The following is a 13,590-nucleotide window of genomic DNA, read 5'->3' on the forward strand; positions in this document are numbered from 1 at the left end:
CACCTCATTTGGAGCTCTGTAGCTCAAGTTATTCTTGTTGGAAGTATACCCCTTCAACCTGTTGTGGCGCCAACGTTTGCCTAAAAGCTTGAGGTCAAACGTTGGCGCAAGCTTTTGCTCCCTTAAGCATTAATGCATGTGAGGCCTAGGTTTCATGGTCATGGGCCACGCTTCTCTTCCTTGGTTTGGTCATGGGCCACGCTTTCTTCTCCCCTCCCTTCTCTCCCTTCCACCACCGCGGCCAGCCATCGCCACCGTGCCATCACCGCCGCGCCTCCCACCACCAACACCCTCACCCCCTCCCTTCCTTCCTCCTTAACCTCCTCTCCACCATTACCCCAACCCGAAACCCCTACCACCGAACAGCCACCCACCGCCGCGTCACCCTACGTCACCGCTGCATTGCCGCCAACACCACCCCACTCCCACCACCTCTCTTAGTTCCATACTTGTGCCTCTAACCACCAGGTTCCGCCGAACGCCACTTTTCTTTCATTCGTAGTTAGTTGCATATTTTTCAGTTTATGTTTAAAATTAGGCTAGTTAGAGATGCATGTTTGTAGTGGATTCTAGGTGGTTATGTAGCTAGGATGTGGTTAGTGGATTTAGGCCTGCTACTTGCACCGTACTTGTTGCTTGTTTTACCTATTCTGCAATTCTGTTCTGCCTGTGATGTTAGTATTTTTCATATGATGTTCTTACTGCTCATGCTGCTATTGAGACTGCTCTTTCATGTTCATATTATTTATGTCTATTTGCAGCTTTATTTTAATTTTTATGAACTGTTCTGCTTGCTGTTTATTACCCGGGAACATCCAATTTTAGCCGAAATACTGCCCAATTTTCTACAAATTGTTTCCTTTTCATTCATGTATTGGTTTTGGCAATTTTAAATTTTGCATTTCTTAGCTTTTACCAAATCAATTCCTGAATGCACGGGCCAGCATTCTTATTCCTTTTGTTTTCCTGGTTAATAAATCGCATTATTGATGATTAGATTTCAATTTTCGCTATTTCTATATCTATATGAATCATCAACAACCTGATTTCCTTGCTTGAATATGAGTTGACTGTTGCTTAAAATTGTGAAATTCTTGTTACTTAGAAACCGATCATCATGCCACTTACTCTGACTTTCTTTTTACTAACTCACTGATTTTCGCTTTCTAACCTCTTTTTCAATTTTAACCACTTTTAACTTTCTCACTTCCCCCTCTGCTTTTTGCCTAACTCTTTCAACTTTTTAACTCATGGCATGATTATTGTTGCTCCTAATTAACAAGTATTCTACTCATAATATATTTTGGATTGTGATTTCTTATCTCAGATTTTTACCTCCGAAACAATTCAAAAATATACATTTATTTAACTCATTTCATTATTCTACTGCCCTTTTGCCACTATGTGCTTATATTACTATTATTCTATTTGCCTACTTGTTTTCCTGTTTTTATTCTTCAATTATATCCTAGATTTCTGTTTTTCAGGATGTCTGACCCTCAAAGAAAAGGAAAAGGCAAGGCAACCACTGGTAAAAGGAAAAGAGGTGAATTCTCTATGTCTATCCTGGACATTATGCATGATGACTCCTGGCGAGAAAAGCACTTTACCCCGCAGGAGAAGGCTGACCAGCTCCTCCCAGCCAATGATCCCATAAAGTTTGCAAACCGATACTGTGAGCTGAAGTATCCAGTGTTTGCCACCTCCAGGAACCTGTACCTGGAGAGGACTCTGAAAATTCCAGAAGAGCTATAGCAGTACACTTCCGATCAGATCAAACAGAGAGGCTGGTTCTTCTTGGAGAGAAATTTGACTGAGGTCAATGCTTCCTGGGTAAGAGAGTTTTACTGCAATTATTTCAAGACTTCCCTGGATGCAGTGCACCTCAGAGGGAAACAGATACTGGTCACTGAGGAAGCCATTGAGGATATTCTGCGCCTTCTGCCTAAGTCAGATCAGCCTGACGGTTACCAACAGGCTGAAGAGGACATGCGCTTCATGAGATTTGACTGGGATGCTGTCAAGCAGAGGATAGCCCTTGATCCAACTGTCCCATGGGTCATGGGTAAGAACACCACAATGCCTAAAGGAATCAAGCTTATGTATCTGAATGATGAGGCTCGGCTCTGACACCAGATCCTGAGCAACTTTGTTATGCCGAGCACTCATGAGACGGAGCTGCCTGCCACTATGATCACCCTTCTCTGGTATGTGCTGGAGGGTAAGGACCTGTATCTGCCACGATTTATCCGGCACTTTATGGCTAGGGTCCATGTCATAGGCACTCTCCCTTTTCCATATCTGATTACCCAGCTCGGCCATCGAGCTGACGTGCCTCGGGAGCTTGCTGATGAAAAGCCACCTGCTACGGACTGCAAGAAGATTATCCCTCACAGCAGGAAGTTTCAGGCTTTAGGCTACAGACGTCCATTCCTGACCGCTTCTGATGAGACAGCCACGCCTTCAGCTGCCCCTTCTTCTTCCACTGCTGCACCAGCCCCACCCACTGCACCTCCACCTACCTCCTAGCCCGTTTACCACCTCATGCACCGCTTATTCCAACAGCTAGACTAGATGGAGCACCGCAACAAGCGGCGATATGAGAGATCTGAGCGTCGCAACAAGCGACGCTATGAGCACCTCAAGATGATGATCCGATCTGGCAGCGACTTCCCCTCCAAGTCTGACACACCATCTGAGCCATCTGAGGAGGAGGCAGACGAGCATGAGGAGGAGACCCATCCACAGAGAGAGGCCAAGCAGGCAGGCTCAGAGTAGGCTGCGTCACAGCAGGAGGAGCCACACCAGATACAGGCCGCAGATGCAGAGATTCCTATCCAGTCAGAGCCTCCACTGCAGCAGACAGATCCTCCTACCCTCATCCAGTCTGCAGATCCTCAGGCCACCACAGAGACGCCAGCAGCCCATCCCTCCGGTGATGACACTCCTTCACACCCAGCTTGAGTGAGCATCAAGGACGATGCTTTATTTTAAGTGTGGGGAGGTAGCCATCCCTGGCATATCTTTTTGGTGAACCACTATAAACTCTTTTTATCTTATTTTGTTTATTTTTCTGTATTTTTATCTTTGTTTTTATTTTTCAGTACTTGCACACTGGTCTTTTGCTGTATTTTTACTCTATTTCAGCATTTTGTACTTTAGTTTATACCTTAGCCAGTTAATTTAGTTGCAATTCTAAACTTATTAGTTATAGAATATGTGGATTAATTAGTATAGTTTACCCTTTTAGCATATGATAGTTTGGTTTAAATTGAAAATAAAAAGGAAGTAAACTAGAGACTTTAACATAATCAAAAACAATCCACACACCTTGTATATATAGCATTACATGTTAGTTAGTTAACAACATTTCATCAAGGAACAACACTAAAACTTTAAAGGCACCCTAAGATTTACATTGAGAATAATGGGAGCTCTTAATTTCTACTTGCATGACATGTATAACTGATATATGATTTTTGAGTTAGAGAACACATAGCCTGTGAGTTTTGAGCTTAATTGTATGGTTACATTCAAACCATAATTTTTATTCCTGTGTGTTTTGCCCTTCTTTTTCATTCTGGTGTTCTTTACTTTGTTTTAATCTATATGTCCAATTATAGAGTATAGATACGTACTAAGAGATGATTGAGGCCATCATTTGAATTTTTCTTCACTTATCCCAAATTAGCCTACCTTTTACATCACCCTTGTTAGCCCCCTTGAGCTTTTTAATCCCCTCTTGTTCTATAAACTACATTAATAGCCTTAAGCAGAAAAACAAAATAAAAACCCCAAGTTGAATCATTGGTTAGCTTAAGATAGAAATTGTGTATTGTTTAAGTGTGGGGAGCTTTATGGGAACATGGATGATAGAAACAAAGGTAGAAAGTTAAAAAGAATAAAGATGTTTCAAAATAAAAATTTGGGAAGCATGCTCATGTGAAATCAAAACAATTAAATTACCATGTGCATTAAAAAAAATATTTTCGGTATTTAATTAAGGGGATGCAAAAAATTTCCCAATTGCAAAAATAAAAAGAATCAATGCACATGGGATAAAATTAAAGTTAATGCATGAGCTTGCAATACAAAGTGAGAAAATTTGGGCAAATAGGTTAAGAAACTTTGATTTATAAAATATGTATGTTAGGTGAGATCTTAGACTAATCAAGGATTCACTTATTAGCTCACTTAGCCTTATACATATACCTTTACCTTTACCTTGGCCCCATTACAACCTTGAAAAAGACCTCATGACTTTTGTATGCCCATATCCTATAATTGTTGATTGGTTAGATGAAGAACAAAGTTATAGAAAGTAAGGATAAAAAGAAGAATAGAGTGATTAACCCAATAAATACTGAGTGACTAGAGAGTAAACACAAAATCCAGTGAGGGTTCAATAGCTCATCACCATATATCTCTGCTTGAATTGTTAATTGTCTTGCAAGTTTGTAAAATATTTTTACCCATCTCAATTGTAAAAGTGCTTTAACATTATCTATGGGTTTGGCTATGCATATATGATTCCTTGAGAATGTGAATTAATTTAACTACATGTAAGTTTTATATACAAGTGAATAACAATTAGAATTTCATGATTCATTTAGGTAGTTTGCATTTAGAATAGATTGCATCGCATGAGATTCCACCACTTTAACCTTACCTTACTCTTTATCTTGGATTTAGCATGAGGACATGCTATTGTTTAAGTGTGGGGAGGTTGATAAACCCATATTTTATGATATATATTGTGCTCAATTTAAGTGATTTATTCAACCCTTCACCCACTTATTCATGTAAATTGCATGGATTCACTTTTCCTTCCTTATTATGTGATATATGCGAAATGCATGTTTCCTATGCTTTGAAATTATTTATTTTAATTGCTCTTTATTACCATTTGATGCCGTGATCTGTGTGTTGAGAAGTTTCAGATCTTCTAAGAAAGGAATGACTTAAAGGATGGAAAGGAAACATAAAAAAATGGAAAGAAAGCACAAAATAGAGTTTTTGAAGAAGCTGGCAGCGACGCGAACGCGTGACTGACGCGGACGCGCTCCATGAGCGGAACACAGATGACGCGTATGCGTGACCGAAGCGAACGCGTGATAAGAAAAACTCCAGATGACGCGACCGCGTGACCCACGCACCAGAAATTATAGAACATACTCCCAGTGATTTCTGAAATCCTTTTTGGCCCAGATCCAAGTCCAGAAGGCACATATTAGAGGTTATAAAGTTGGGGAATGCATCCATTCATTATCATGCTTGGAATTATTCACTTTTCATAGTTTAGATGTAGTTTTTAGAGAGAGAGGTTCTCTCCTCTCTCTTATGTTTTTAGGATTAGGATTCCTCTTAAAGGATTTAGAATTTCAACTCTTCATCAGGTTCAATATTCCTTTTACTTTATATTTTTCTTTTACTTTCAGATATTTTAATGCTATCCTTTAATTACTTATGTTGCCAAATTTGCTTATGAACTCTTTATGTTTAAATTGATTTTCTCTTATTAATGCAGTTGAGGTATTTTAGATCATTGATTCTTATTTAGCTTTTTATGTTATTGGCTTTAATTGATTAACTGGAAGCTCTTGAGTTATCAACTATCCGTGATTGGTTGTTATGTCGGCTAAATTGACTGGTATTCCACTAACTCTAGTCTTTACTTAGGAGTCGGCTAAGACTTGGGAATCTAACTAATTAGTTCACTTGACTTTCCCTTGCTTTCATAAGGGTTAACTAAGTGGGATTAACTTCCATTCTCATAGGAAGTAACTAGGATAGGACTTCCTAATTTTCATATCTTGCCAAGAGTTTATTTTACAGTTATTTATTTATTTTATTTGTCATTTAAATTACTTGTTCCTTACTTTCAAAACCCCCAATTTACAAAACTCATAACCAATAATAAGAACATACCTCCCTGCAGTTCCTTGAGAAGACGACCCGAGGTTTAAATACTTCGGTTATCAATTTTAAAGGAGTTTGTTACTTGTGACAACCAAAACTTTTGTAAGGTTGATTGCTTGGTTTAGAAACTATACTTGCAACGAGAATTTATTCTGAATTCTAAATCGTCAATCTTCAGTTCTTCAATGGTCGATAAACCACGCTCAATTTTTGGATCTGGAGCAGGTTTCACTGGACCAGAACTACATTCGCTAGATCCAAGAGTCGGCTGTGCTATTTTTCTGGGCTTTCACCACCATGTTACCTTAGATCAGGGATGAAGGAGAAGTTGAAGATCTGGAGATCCTTCCAGAGGTGGCGCCACCTGTGGGACAGGATGCAGGTTTTGACAGAGGTACTTGTTGGGAGGAAGGAGAGGATGTGGCAGAGGATAGAGTTTGGTAGGCTGCTGATGATCCCATCGTCTGGCTTGCAAAGAGGACTTGTATCGGCCATGGGCGGGTAGGGGAGAAGTTCTTGCTTCAATGCTTTGAGGGGATGGCAATTTGGGTTTTTAATAAGGGTTAATACTCAAAATCGTCCCAGAAAGGTCACACGTAATTATTTTTTAATCAAATTAGTCCCTAAATGAATATTTTTAAATCACGTTCGTCCTTTCGTTAACCTCGTGACACTGCCGTTAAAAATCTGCTGACCTGGAATGTGAGCTGGCAATACGAGTAACACCTAGCATGATGTGTGTGTTGCTGAGGAGATATGTTTAGGGTTATATATCAATTTAGTCCCTAAGTCTCAAATAAATAAACCCTAATTCCCATCTTCCCACGAACATGAATGCCTTGCTTGAGTGTTGTCGCAGATCCAGCAGCTGTTGAGGGAGGAGGAAGTCGATTTCGGTGCCATGATGGGGAGCGAAAGTGGAGGTCCCGGTGGTGGGTTACCGTTGCACTCACATGGTAGCTATGCTTCGAGCTCGTCCATGCGAAGAAGAAGGAAAAACGATGAGGAAACCTGTTTCTGCTATTTAAAAACTTTGATTAAGAAATATGGGACATCACAGAATCCAAATAGGTTGTTTCATACTTGTCCAAGATATTGGGTGAGTTTAATTTTGTATGAATGATAGCATCATCTTGGCTTTCACTCTTTATGTGGGGTTAACAATTTTATTCAATGTTTTCAAAAAGGGAGCCATTGCAAATTTTTTAAATGGGTCGAGGAAAATGAACATGTAGCTGTTGCAGAAGGTCCAAAGGGAGTCCCAGAAACTGATGGAGAACTGGAGATTGAGTATAAAGATTGGAAGGTTAAATTAGCATGGAGAATAGGTAGTTTAGAAGCAAAAGTCAGAGTACTCAGAATGTTAATGTGTTTCCTATTCATTGGTTTGATAATGTTCATCTTAGTAGGAGCTTTACTTTGCATGTCATATATGTACAAGTAAGAGATAGTGAATGTGATATGGTGGTGTGATTTAGGGTTTTGGTTTTTTTGTTTCCAGTTATCATGGCTAAACTATTGTAAACTGAAAGCAAAGCTTATAAATGGCAACTTGGATTTTGAGTACACCTGTGAAGGAAATATATATATGCATCACTCACACTGTCATATGTAAAGAAGTAAATGACAAATCAGAGACATAAAAAGATAATAAAATTCCTAAACTTCCTTAATATAAAGTCTTAATATAAAGTTGCCAACATTGTGTTTGTCACCACAAAAGATAGTAAAGTTTCTAAAAGTGATTCCTCAGAAACACTGCATACCAAGGCAAAACATGCATCCAAAATAAAGGCCTTACAAAATAGTGAGACTTGATAGTGTTTAAAACCATGATATCTTTCCTAATCTATAGCCTTATAAAAAAAGCATATGTTCCAATAATGGTCTTCAGATAGCATTATCTTTCTTCCTTGGCCGTTTGAACCCTGGAGTCGGCACAAAGGTCATGAGACTTGCAAGCTTCTTGGTTGTCGTAGCACTAGATCCTTTGTTTGTTCCAGCAGAAATTGGAATTGTTGCAGTTGTTGCAGCAGGTTGGAGAGAGATAGCCCCTTTTTCCTTTTCCCTTGGAAACATGAAGCTTGGGTGGTCTTCTTCTCACCTTAGCCTGCATGACATATGAAGTAAATACATGAATAGACAACCACAAATTCAAGTATATGAAAATAAAAATAAAGTAATTAATCAAACCGCTACAGCTTCAGTGGGTGGTGACGGTTGTGTTTCTTGGGTTGTTGAGATTCCTTCCGGTTGGTTCAGGACTATCTGTGAGGCTGCAGTCGATCGTAATGGTGGTGGAGAAACAGACACTGGAACAGGGTTAACTGGGGTAACATGAGCAGCATCATTTGGGAGTCATTTGGAGCATCTGTGTTAGGATCAACAACTGCAAGTTGCAGTTGCATTAACCTTGCTTCTTCTTCAGCATCAGCTTGTTTCTTCAGTTTGCATGTTCTTTTGTTGTGTCCAATCTCACCACAAAACATACATCGAATGGGATTATATTTTCTCTTCATCCTTGTATTGGAACCAGAGCCTCCTTCATCTTTGTCTTTTCTTCTGTTCTTTATGGGTCTACCTGCTTTGGGCTTAATTAGAGGGGGGACTGGTGCAGNNNCATAAGTCTCATAAGTCTTGGCCTTTGATTGGGTTAACATGGAAAGCGTATGTTTTTCAGTATGATTCCATGGTTAACCACTCATGGCAGTAATCCTCAGCCCTCTTATCATTCTTTTCTTGTATACATGATATGGCATACATACAAGGCATACCTGTGCATGTAGTTATATTTTCAGACCAATTTGTATTATTAATATTGTACATTTACATAAAGATTGAGAAAAAATACATGTCAGTTGCCAAAATCTACATGTACAAGTACGCTTTCCTAAGTCAACAACTATTGTACTTGGCCAGCCTTGAACCTCGCATAAGTCCTCATTCTGATCACCACTCCATTGTGGGGACCAATGCTGAGAAAGCTTTGTCATTGCCTCAAGCCTGATTTGTTGCATTGGAGGCAGAATTCCCTAGTAGTTTACCAGTTTCTGCCTATTGTCGATCATGGTCTTCATTATGATCCTCTTGACTTCCTTTGCCAATGTGAGGATAGGCTTTGCCCTATCATGCTTTGTCCTTGCATTAAACGACTCACAAGCATTGTTACAAATAGTGTCCATTTTTGGTCCCTCACGAAAATGAGCTTTAGTCCATGCTTCCTTCGACCACTTATCCAGATAAGCCCATGCCCTTTCGTTTATACCTTTACTCTCTTCATGTTTTTATCAAAGTCACTCACAGTCCTTGATCTAGCACATTCCCACACCAACTCCTTCAGTTGTATACTCCCCCACTGCTTCGAGAAATTCCTCCAGAGATACCACACACAAAATTGATGGTGAACTCTTGGCATTACTTCCTGTATGGCTAGGATTAATCCCTGGAAAAATAGTTTACAGCGAAAAGATGTTGCATTAAAACAGTCCTCAAAATATATTTCATTAAATCAAATATGTCCTCAAAAGATATTTCAGTACATCAAATTGGTCCTTTAAAATCTTTTCGTGGATCAAATTGGTCCTTACCTTCTGCATATCTGAGATAAAGGCCCGTCCATTTTCCTTGTAGTCACCAAGGTCGTTGTGTAGCAGTTCAAGAAACCATTGACAGTTGTCTCTATTTTCGACATCTACAATTGCATAAGCAATCACAGACACGTGATTGCTGACATCTTGGCCACAAGCAGTCAACAGCTGTCCTCCATGCAAGGTCTTTAGAAAGGCTCCGTCTAGGCCAATCAACGGTTGACACCCGACCTTAAATCCTTTCTTACACGCATCGAGACATACATAAAACCTTTGAAACTGTGGAGGACTTTCAGGCATGGGAATAACACTAACTTGGACAATTGTTGGTGGTCCACAGTTGGTTAGCATAATCCCAGATAAGTGCATATTGTTCAATTTCATCTCCTTCCACTACTTTTCTTGCTGACTTTAAGGCTCTAGTAATGCAGGTACTGTTTAGCTTAATGTCGCACTTCCTCACAAACTAGTCATAAACATCTCTATGCTTCATAGTTCGGTGCTTCCTAAGCTTAGGAACCAGCTTACCTAATGTCCACTCCTGTGTTGCAACCATGTTCTTTCTCTTCCTAGCACATGTGTGTTCATCAACTAATGTCTTAATCTGCCAAATCCCATTTTGCTTGTTACATGCACAATACACAAACCAAGGGCATCCCTCTGTTTTGCATACAACCCTGACTCTGATGTTGTCATTTTCAGTAAAAATGATATTTCTACCCCATTGTATGGTGTAATCCCTAGTTGCATTCATAAAGTGGTGCTTTGACTTAAAAATCATGCTTACCTCAAGCTTAAGGTTTCCGAACTTTGCCTTTTCATTGTATGGTGGATACACAGTAGCTTCCTCTTCATCAGAGTCCAACACCTTATCCATATATTCCGAGTGCCAGGAGTCACAGTCAGTTTTCCTTGGCTCTCTATTGTTGAAATCATCACTACCACTGTCAGTGTCACTGAGATCTCCCAATACTTTAGTGGATTTATACAGACTGTCCTCAGTACTCTCATATGAGTCATGAGAGTCACTATCATCCTGAATTGGGGGTGGTTTAATAGCTCGACCAGACCTTGTGAATTGCAGAGGGTCTTTGTTCTTATTTTGAGCATTTGACTTCTTTGGAGGTTAATGGTCACTTCTTGGTTTAACTATTGGGAATAAGTAGTATGACCACAATCCAATCAATCATGTGTCAAATAATTTGTTATTATTATATTAAAATATTAATATAATAAGGTCCTTGATTAAATATAAAAATTTGTCATTGTGATAGTGATCATAATATTGAGAGATAAATCTTTTATAATTTAATCTAAATTGTTCTTGGTCATAGGATTATTAAAAAGGACATTAATAATCCGAAAAGATCAATATATATATAATGATCTTCATTGGATGAAGATTAATAGATCTTATTTATTAAATTATATATATAGATGGTGTATATAGAGATATGATCATTGAACTGACTCACTTTTGAGAATTCCTAATGGTTATAATTACCGCATATTTGTCAATAGGATATTCTCAAAATGAACACAGTAATAGAGTTTCCTTTGACCTGCGACTGTCATAGTAATTAACAATATATTTATTATACTTTGATTCCGGACACCTAATACCATAGGGTGCTAGTTGAATGGATATTTGGTATAATTTAAATACTTGTAGAATTAATGATTAGTCAATAAGGAATCTGTCAACTCTCGATAAAGATTTTGAGTTCTATGATTATAATGACTGAGATGAATAAAACCTTGGCCAAGGGGATTGAATGAATGAAGAAATGAGTTTCTTAAGTTATTCACAGTTCATTATAATAATGGTAACAAGTTAGAGTTTTACAATTAAACCATACTCTAAGGATTAACCATGAGCTGCAAAGATGGAAGGAATTATACTTTGATCTTCTAAGGTTCTTAGTAAAAATATATTACTTCATACTATCGGGTCGTTAAGGAGTGTTGCTAGACGCCAACCTTGATTAGTAAATTTAGTATGACTAATTTACTACCCGCTTAGTATTGAACCTATGGGGTCACACACTAACGACTATTCTAATCTTTACTTTAGAATTATTTAATTATTATTTTGATTTGATCAAATAAATAATTATATTAATTCAAATGGAATATTATTATATTCTTTGCTAGCACCAAGAATATAATAATAGTATGATAATTGAGAATATTATATAAGATTTGAGAATAATTGGTTATTCTATTTCTAAACTTGAATTCTAAATTTGGATGAGATCCTAACTAATTCTGTTTCAAATTGATCGAGTTATGATATGATTCATAAATTTGAAAAATTCAAGTTTAAAATAACAAGATATGATTTAAATTTGAATTGAGATTCAAATTTAAAATCAGTAACAAATCTCATACTATATATATGTAAGAGTAGAGGAATACTAGAGAAGATGAGAATAAAACACAAGAATTTTATTTCTTTACCTTTACACACATAAACGTATGTGAGCCTAATTCTTGGAGAAGAATTTTTTGGCGTGCAAAGAGTTGTAAAAAGTTTCTCAATTTAGATCAAATGTCCATTGATCAAGGAGTTGACAGCAAAGGTTGGTCTCGGTGTGGATAAGCATAGCGCCTTCGTACTATCGAAGGAGAAAGTAATTTTTACTAGTGTACACAGGTATTTAGATCTGATCTATATATTATTTATTCGAATAAAATTTAAGCACAAAATAGATCTTTAGGATTACTTTCTTTTCTTCAGCTGCGTGTTATGAACACATGGTAACCCTTCATTAACAACAGGTTTCAAAGGATCAGTGCAAGGTTTTGCAGCTTGGGAGAAACTTTTTCGTTGGAACTTGGGCTGGGATTTGGGCTTTTGTGTGGGCTGAGAACTGCACTTTTTGGTGGCTGAGAATTGGGCTTGTCAATGGGCTTCTGTGTAGGCTAGGAGGACCTTGTATTGGGATGTACATAGTCCATTTTCTTGGGATGAGGATTGGGCCCATCAAAGGTGGGACTAGCTTTGGCTATATTTTTGGAAGGGGAGTGGAGAGGGTTATTCTTCGATGGCTGTGAGTGGCTCTTTGTAGGCTGGAATGTATTTTTGGTAGCTTGCGTTGCAGGCTGTGTGCTGGGCAGCTTCAACAAAAAGGCATTCTTTGGCAGAATCACTTCATCATCCTCACTCATGCATTCCACCACGTGTGGCTCTGAAACTCCATGTTCAAAGAATATGTTCATGACATTGTGATTCCTTCTACAAGTCTTACACATTTTAAGCAAATCTTTATCAGTCTCCAACTTTCTCAGCCCACCCTCAAGCAACAGCTGATGAGCGGATAATTTATACGCTTTTTGGCATTGTTTTTAGTATGTTTTTAGTAGGACCTAGTTACTTTTAGGGATGTTTTTATTAGTTTTTATGTTAAATTCACATTTCTGGACTTTACTATGAGTTTGTGTGTTTTTCTGTGATTTCAGGTATTTTCTGGCTGAAATTGAGGGACTTGAGCAAAAATCAGATTCAGAGGTTGAAGAAGGACTACTGATGCTGTTGGATTCTGACCTCCCTTCACTCAAAGTGGATTTTCTGGAGCTACAGAACTCAAAATGGCGCGCTTCCAATTGAATTGGAAAGTACACATCCAGGGCTTTCCAGCAATATATAATAGTTCATACTTCGGTCGAGTTTAAGTGATGCAAAAGGGCGTTGAACGCCAGTTCTACGCTGCAGTCTGGAGTTAAACGCCAGAAACACGTCACGAACCAGAGTTGAACGCCAAAAACACGTTACAAACTGGCGTTCAACTCCAAGAATGACCTCCACATGTGTAAACTTCAAGCTCAGCCCAAGCACACACCAAGTGGGCCCCGGAAGTAGATTTATGCATCAATTACTTACTTCTGTAAACCCTAGTAGCTAGTTTAGTATAAATAGGACTTTTTACTATTGTATTAGACATCCTGGATTGTATTTTTGATCCTGTGATCACGTTTTGGGGGCTGGCCTCTCGGCCATGCCTGGACCTTCATCACTTATGTATTTTCAACGGTAGAGTTTCTACACTCCATAGATTAAGGTGTGGAGTTCTGCTGTTCCTCA

This window comes from Arachis ipaensis, chromosome B10, assembly GCF_000816755.2.
Source record: "Arachis ipaensis cultivar K30076 chromosome B10, Araip1.1, whole genome shotgun sequence".
Taxonomy (NCBI): Eukaryota; Viridiplantae; Streptophyta; class Magnoliopsida; order Fabales; family Fabaceae; genus Arachis; species Arachis ipaensis.